The 6,910-nt window shown below is 40.9% G+C and overlaps 1 non-coding gene across 1 annotated transcript; it reads right to left on the bottom strand.

The window, feature by feature from the left end:
- Nucleotides 1–5,855: 5,855 nt before the first annotated feature.
- On the bottom strand, nucleotides 5,856–5,927 carry Trnaq-cug (transfer RNA glutamine (anticodon CUG)). The gene has a single exon. It is a non-coding gene; the product is annotated as a tRNA-Gln (tRNA).
- Nucleotides 5,928–6,910: the final 983 nt, after the last annotated feature.

Here is a 6,910-nt window from a genome sequence, read left to right as displayed (position 1 = left end):
TTACATAATTTAGGCTGACAGATATTTCGAAGCAATATAATTGGCACACCAATTTTCAAATTCAAAATATGTGGTGGTAATCCTGGAACATCGAGTGAATTGAGAAATTCCGTTGGAAAGTTCACTGCTTCATTTTGGTGCACTACTGAATCAATAGATTTGTATGTCATTGTTTCACCTTCGATTCTGTTTATAATACTATTGTTCATATCGTGTACGTCAACATTTTTAGCCGCTAGAATGGCTCTTTCGCTCAACGATGCATATTTGTGTAAATTATAGTCGTCAAGGCACAATGGAGTCGGCCTCCGTAGCGCAGTCGACGGCCCACCGGGCTACGGTGCGGGGGCTCCGGGTTCGAATCCCGGGTAAGACATGGGTGTAATTTGTATTGTCTTAATAACAACCTTCAACCAACACTACATTTGCACAATGACTCGGGGTGACTTAAAACTACAACATTAAGGGGGGGAGATTGCTGGCACACTGGTGACTCAAAAAAAAAAAACTTGCCAGTGTGCCATCAATCTTTTAAAAAAAAAAAAAAAAAAAAATGGTCGAGTAGCCTGATGTGCTTGAACTTCGACAATATGGTACAGCATCGTCGAGCGTGGTCACAACTAAGTTGGGTGACCATGATATTTAGTTATAGAAACTTTTTTTTCCGACTTTTCCGGTGGATTTTCCCAAACTTTTATTTCATATAAACACTCTTCTGTTAAGATGCAATGTTCTGTAAAAATTTCAATCCAAACCATCGTATACTTTCCGAGTTTTGCGGCCAAATACATACGGAAGCTAAATTTTTATATATATAGATAATTCAGTCAGAATAATGTAATAGCGTACGTGTAAGTAAATATTGCAGGTATTTTAGCGTCTGGTGGTTATGCAAATCTGAACATTTTTCATTAAAAAATTTCCTATAACACTAATGAAGGAGTAGTAACGCACCATGAGTGGTGCTCATATTAAAAATGTAACGAGTTCTATACTAGCCCCTCAAGTGATTGAAATTTATAAGCACAGTATTTGTACCAAGGTGTACGGGGCCCGAAATAATCTTGTGGTGGCGTCGCAAAGAGAGACTGTGCACTACCAACGCAACGATAAACTGTTTTCATTACTCGTTTACTGTGTTTTGTGATATATTTTTTTAAAATTCAGTAGTACGTCTTGCTGACATCAAGGTCACTAGAGACGGGAAGTGTGAGACAACGCAAATCAGGAATAATGTTTTTTTTTTTGTTTTTTTTTGTGGGGGGGGAGAAGGATATTTGGCCATGTGTGACGGCTGCCGAGCGGCGGTATTCGAACTCGGGTCAAAGGTAAAGAAACACTTTACGTCGTACAGTTAGATACGAACTCATATAAGGTAACCAAATTCCTTAGATCAATTTACAAGCACTCTTTCACAAACGACCTACTAGTATAACTAAACTAAAATGCTTCACTTGTCTCTTACAGCGAAAAATATTGGTCATTCTTGTATGTACTGCGAAACCAGTTTAATGAAGGGTAATATTAAAGCTCTTTTTTATATACAACACACTATCTGTTTTGATAAAGTGATGTATTCATAGCACAAATATATTGTCACGTACCAATTTTAAAACAGCCAAGGGCTGAATTTGGCAGTTAATGAATAAATACGTCAAACGAACGTGAACACGGTCTCGGTGCTAGTAAACTGGAGCGGGTAGGCGTGTTTAGAATCATGAGCTTGAAGTGTGCCCGCAAACTAGCGAAGTGGGGAAGTGGGGAAGTGGGAAAGTGGGGTAAGTGGGGAAGTGAGAGGGAGGAGGTGCCTCTCTACCTGGCGATCTGCATGATCATCAGCTCCTTCCACTGTCAGCTGGCCTCCAGCTGGTCCAGGTACAGCACCGCCGCCATGGCGGGGTCGTCCTCCGCCTCCCTCCTCCCGCGTCGTGCCACCCTGCCACCCGCGCGCCGCCGCCTCCACCGGCCCCCGCCGCCGCCGCTGCCGCCTCCTCCAGTCACCTTCATCGCGCCGCGGGACCCGGCCCGGTACTGCCCCGTCCTTCCTGCCCTTGTTTACGAGCGCCCCTCCTTCCCCCTCCCTGCGCAGTCTTGGCTCCCCCCTCCCCGTGGCCCTCTTCCTCCCCTCCCTTGGCCTTCTCCACCCCTCACCTGTCGCGACATCTCATCCTCGTCAGTCCTCCAACCCCCTCGTGGTTCCTACTCCTCCGACCTTAGCCACGGCAAAAGGAAAAAAATGGAATACAATAAAATAAATATATAAACAAAAAGGATAGTTTAGCCCCCTAACTTCTTCCAGAACGATTTTCTGATAGCGTGCCTTCCCCCATTACCCTTCATCCACTGTTGCAAAAGGCCACAGTGAGTCTACCCACACGCCCCTTTATCGCGAAATGACCTGTCTACTTTACGCCTTCGGCTGTCTCTCTGAGCCCTCGTGTTTGGTTTGGAAGGGAGAGGCTATTTTTATCACCCCCCACCGCCCAATTACCCAACATCCCACCCTAGTGGCGCCAATGCAATTCGGCTAAAAAATTGTTTTCTAGTTTCTAGTCAGCCAGGGTTATTTCATTGACAGGAACTACTGTAACTCTGTGAGAAGTTTCGGCATGTGTCTTTACAAAAGTAGGGTAAGTCGTAAAAATTTAAGACTGGCACCTTAAAAAAATCACTTTTATTTTTATTTGAAAAAAATATTTCTCAGAATAGGCGTATCCCCAAACATTTATAACAGAGTATATAAGTCTACCTACTAAGACTTAAAGGAACTTTGGTGTGAGTTTTAAACTGATCTACAGAGGAATTATTTCAGAGTCTAGAATAACCACGGCCTTCACTTGTCTATTAGATTCCTGAACACTTATATTCCGACTCCTATAAATTTAGTGTGTTTGATTCTTTGCCGATGGATGAAGTTACAGTAGTCAACTATGGATTTCTATGTAATATGACAATGTTTACATAGTTACGTTGGCAGTTGCATCTCCGCTGTCATATGTAGACTGGGTTATGGGAAAACCATTCTAGGCATTTTTATGAAGAGTTCTTGTGACAAAGAGAGAGTAATTATTCATGATGAGATACACACGCCGATGACACATCTTTGATGTTGTGGTTCACTGAAAGCCCGGTTGTAATACTGTCAGACTCTTTCATTCAAAGCAATTTTGTTGTAAAAATTTTTCCCTCTTGCTGTTCGCTACTTTCGAGGTTGAAATCTTTGTTTCGAATGTCTCTTTTTAAAATTTTGGGGGTAGGTTGTCCGTGTATATTGTAAGTACTGTCAAAATTGAATTCAAATAAATGAATGGCTAGGACATTGCTTGCTAACACTTCTGTATGGGAAGACCTACCACATGAAACTTCTTGAGGATTTTCACCCACTAACTCTTAATTGATAAGTACTGTGTATAATCATATCACCGACTATTGCAAACAGAAATTACATGGGAGGAAGTACTAGTGTATATTTTTTGTGTAATTTAAGGCCATTTTTGTCAAAGAGTTTTATTTCCCATTTTGTTTAACCCATTTTGGACGAAGACAGGCAGAGAGATATGTGTAGTGGACCATGTGGAAACTAAAGTTTTTAGAAGGCACGTACCTAGATTATATTCAATCACAGCTAAGTGATATAACCTAATTATTTACGAACTATCATAGGTAAGACTCTTTTTTTTATTTATCATTTATACCTGAAACATTCCCCCGAACACATTGTGATGATATAGGTAAATATCAAGGAACTATGATTAAACATTCAGCAGAGGCAGTTTGATATACTGACACAGAACATGTAGCGAGAAATGTGAACGACCTCATTTTGATGAATAACAAGCAGAAAATTGTTCTGATAATATAAATTATCATTTACATAGTCCTCTAATATTATTTATACTTGGCCACTGAAAAAAAATTTAAAATTATCTCGTTCTCTGACAACTGTCCTTCCTACACTGAAAACTGAAGGTAAACTACATCAGCATCCCTAACTTTACATCCACTCGACAGGTACTGTTGAAAAAGGCTCTCGTTTGGAGTCGTAAGAGCCACACTAAGCTACTCCTAAGTCTAAATCCATTACGTTGATCAAGGCCTTCCCCCCTGGAGGGTTCTAAACTAAGAACTTTTGACTCTGCCCATTTGTCTCGATCTGCTGGGGTCAGCATTCATTCTGCTTCAAGAAAGGTGATACGAACTAAGTAACTTTTCCCATCGCGCTCGTCCATCCCACTGCGGCCAGCGACTCTGCGGCATGGCCCACACTGTTAGAGCCGAGGAATGACCAACCATGTTGTGATGGGAATGTGTCATCGGCGGGACAAGAGGGTGGGGGAAACGCGAGTACCCTGAGTAAACCTGCCATTTTTCCACCCGTGAAAAACTTGCGTCACGCCGATACTCACAAATTAAATGAAATTCTGTAAAGTGATTATTTCCTTCATAAAGGTGAACGATTTCGAACTTCTGAGTTACTGACTCGGTAGACATACTCATAAATGAATATGAGCCATGCCACTGCTGTTAAATCTGTACACTCTGCCACTACCTTGCCTCAATTACGACCAACGAAGACTCATGTTTGATACACTTACGCTCATATTTATTCTATCACAGGAAAGTAACTGATCGCAGAGCTGTGTTGTTTGTTGTTTTTCTTTGGGGGGGGGGGGGGGGACGAACACACAATGTGTCTTTATACCATTCGAATACAGGAAAGAATTAAAGGTATTGTTGGGGCACAGCTTCGATGTCCCTTTTAATACATGGAGTTAGGAGTTGTAAGGAGATGGTGTGCTTAAAGTAGTTCAAGTCACTTTCTACTTCACCACTGCCACATCGTAACATGCAATAAATTGCGGAAATGTTTCTTGATCACGCCTGATGCGGTTAATAAGTACGAATTAGAGTTTCCGTAGTTAAACTTAGTCGCTTCCATGAATTACAGTCCTTCAAAACTGTTTCCTCAAAGCAAGCCCAGTATTTCGGCCCGTCCAGGGCAGTCGCCCCGCGCCCCGCGTCCTATGTGCAGTGTTCTTTTACAAATACGGGCAACAATGGGAAATGAAAAAAAAATTATTATCTTGTAACTTAATGAAATTTGAAAAAAATTAATGCCACGCATAATGATGTGATTACCCCGGAAATTTATCTTTAGCATTAATGAAACTGACCCAAGTATACGAGTAATTCATCAAGAAATAATATCAACATATCCTAAGGTAAATCACCAAAACCATCTTCTAAATGTTTAGTTCTAGGTTGGGTTTAAAGTGTTTGAAAGAGTAGGTAAACTGCTCCAATGCTCCGGCGGAGACCTCTAACTGAAACTGTGCGTCATCCGGAAACATTGAACGGGTGAGTTTCAACTGATCAGGCATGAGATTGCCAGCGAGAGTTTCCAGAGATGAATTTAAAAAGTTAAGTGAATCAATAAATCCCTAAGAGTCTGGGCCACTAGCGCCATGCAGACCACCAGCTACACACAGCGCGCCACGCTGGCTACGTCCAGGGCAACTCTCCATCTCGACGGAGTTTCAAATGGTCTGATAAATACCAATTGAAAAAATTACCGTAAACATACTCGACAAGACCTAACCAATAATGTATTGGTTCCCCAAGGTGAATCGGAGTGAAAAATACTGCTTGTAAGTTTACCTCGAACCATATTCGCCGGTATAAACGATTAAAAATGACTAAAGGAATTTTGGAAAACAATCTGAAAAAACTGTTTCGGGAATGAATTTTTTTTAAGTTTTCTCTGCGCTTTATTTTTCTTAGATAAATTCAAAACGTTTTCTTTAAAATTGCAAAAACAATACTTCACTTAATCGGTTGTGAGATATTAAAATGAAAGGTCCCACCGAGATTTGAACTCGGATCGCTGGATTCAGAGTCCAGAGTGCTAACCATTACACCATGGGACCACATATTAATCCTAATCCAGCTATTCTGGTGTCACTACGCCTTGCATCCGATATGAGACTTAAATAACATAAATAACCCATAAGTCCGCTATCGTAGATACTTCTTTTCTTGTATAACACAAGTACCTAACAAATTATGTCTTGCTCTTCAATTAATTTTAATATTTTGGAATCAACTTATGATAGTTATTCCCAAGGGCACACACAATTGGATGTTAAGGTGTATTGGGCTATATACAAACCCCCCCCCCCCCCCCATACAAGTGAGTCTGCGTGGCTTCTGATTCCAGGGACATATACCCTTGAAATCCGCCCAAAAATAAAAACATATCTATCAACAAAAGGAAATAATTTGAAAGCAAATAGCGGACAGAGGCGTTCTATCACACTTCCCCCTCGGTGTAATTCTGCGTGCGCTACTGGTTATTTCTGCACAGACATTCAACTGCACCACAGTCTCTATTGTGCTCGTACTAACTGACAACATGCTAGGCCGGACAGTTACACAATTTCCACACTTGTAAAGAATTCACGAGTGTATAAATTCAATAGCATTGCAATACAATGGTTGTAGTAGTATTTAATTCCATCTGCAATATGTACGTGTTGAACTAATGGAATGGATATTGATTCAAACAAACTCAATGTAATACACCGACTACATCTCACTCATCACAGATGACAGTGGAATACAGGGGCGTGAACGGCGGGGAGGGTCATCTGCTTCTTCTTCCCCCCCCCCCCCCTTTTTTTAACATGTTTTTCAGAAATTAAAAAATAAATACAAGGATCAAAAAACTGAAGTTGAAGAAATATATTTGACAATCCTCACAAGCTATTGTTTTTTTTTAAATTTATGTTTTTTTTCTTTTTGTTATTATTTATTATTGTATTGCATCATATGACTTCCTCCCAGCTGAAAGAGGTTGAATTCCACCCCACCCCCTTTTCTATTACCCTTCTTTTTTCTGGTGCATTCCGAA

Source organism: Bacillus rossius, chromosome 1, assembly GCF_032445375.1.
Source record: "Bacillus rossius redtenbacheri isolate Brsri chromosome 1, Brsri_v3, whole genome shotgun sequence".
NCBI classification, from domain to species: Eukaryota; Metazoa; Arthropoda; class Insecta; order Phasmatodea; family Bacillidae; genus Bacillus; species Bacillus rossius.
The sequence above is the reverse complement of the archived record's forward strand: the minus strand, read 5'-3'. Positions and strand labels throughout refer to the sequence as shown.